Below are 1361 nucleotides of genomic sequence, written 5' to 3'. Positions count from 1 at the left end.
ATTGTCAAATTAGGTTTTTAATTGTGTTAATTGGTTTTTATTTTTCTGCAGAAATTATTTCTCTTGTATGAGCTTGGGAAGATGTTCTATTAATCCGGAAGTAATTGCTATTGATTTGGAGATTGAGAGGACACTTCACAATCTTAGATGGGAGCTTACTAATAATCAAATGGAAGGCATGGGAGACAATCAAGGAAGGGGGAATGTTGGTGATCTTGGTGGAGCTTTAAATGTGAATGATGGTAATGGTAATGGTGGAGGTGCTAATGGAAGAAATGGTGGTGAAGCGGTTGAAAACCCTCCTAGGCAATTTGATCCTCGCTCTCTTGAGGATTGTGCTAGGCCTACTTGGGATACAAATCCTTCAAGCATTCGTTATCCTCCTATCAATGCTACTAATTTTGAGATCAAGCCAGCTATCATCAACATTATCTCTAACTCGGTGGTTTTCTATGGTCTTCCTCATGAAGAGCCCAATGTCCATCTTCGCTCTTTCTTGCATGTGTGCACTACTTTTGGGATTAACGGAGCTTCTAAGGATGCTATTCTCTTGAGGTTATTTCCATTCTCTTTGAGGGATAAAGCTAAGGCATGGTTGATGTCACTTCCTCCCAATTCCATCACTACATGGGATGAGCTTTTGGAGCAATTTCTATCTAAATTTTTCCCTCCGGCAAAAGTGGTTCAAATCCGGAATGATATCATGACTTTCTCCCAATTTGATCTTGAATCTTTCCATGAAGCTTGGGAGAGGTTCAAAGCTATCTTGAGGAGTTGTCCCAATCATGGACTTGCGGAGTGGATTGTTTATCAAGCTTTTTATTCCAGATTGAGTATGTTCACGAGACAAATGTTAGATGCAGCCGCGGGTGGTTCATTTATGACTAAATCTCAAGAGGTTGCTCAAACTTTGCTTGAGAAGGTTGCCAAGACAAATACTTCTTGGCCTACGGAGAGGCTACCACAAAGGCAAGGTAATTCAAGAGATACCGATGTGATGACCGCCTTGGCCGCTATGGCTAAAAAGATTGATGCGTTAATTGTGAATTCTCATCAAGGAGTGCATGCAGTTCAAGGAATGCCTTTCGTATCTTGTGATTATTGTGGTGCTAGCCATCAAACCGGAGAATGCTTGATTACTAATGCATCTTCTTCTCAAAGCAAGCAAGCTAATGCTATTGGAGGTGGGCATTACAATCGGCCAAGAAATGATCCATACTCATATTTCTACAATCCAGGGTTTAGGAATCATCCTAACTTCTCTTGGAGCAACAATCAAAATGTGCAAAACTCTCCTCCTCAACAAATTCATCTCCAAGAGAAAACGAGGGACATTGATGAAATGTTTGCCAAGATGACCG

General features: G+C 40.9%; 1 non-coding gene across 1 annotated transcript; it reads right to left on the bottom strand.

Annotated features, from left to right (window-relative positions):
* Positions 1–687: 687 nt before the first annotated feature.
* On the bottom strand, positions 688–792 carry LOC119986362. The gene has a single exon (XR_005465250.1). It is a non-coding gene; the product is annotated as a small nucleolar RNA R71 (small nucleolar RNA).
* Positions 793–1361: the final 569 nt, after the last annotated feature.

Source organism: Tripterygium wilfordii, chromosome 19 (assembly GCF_013401445.1).
Source record: "Tripterygium wilfordii isolate XIE 37 chromosome 19, ASM1340144v1, whole genome shotgun sequence".
NCBI lineage: Eukaryota > Viridiplantae > Streptophyta > Magnoliopsida > Celastrales > Celastraceae > Tripterygium > Tripterygium wilfordii.
Note: the sequence above shows the minus strand (reverse complement) of the source record. Positions and strands in the feature narration are given on the sequence as shown.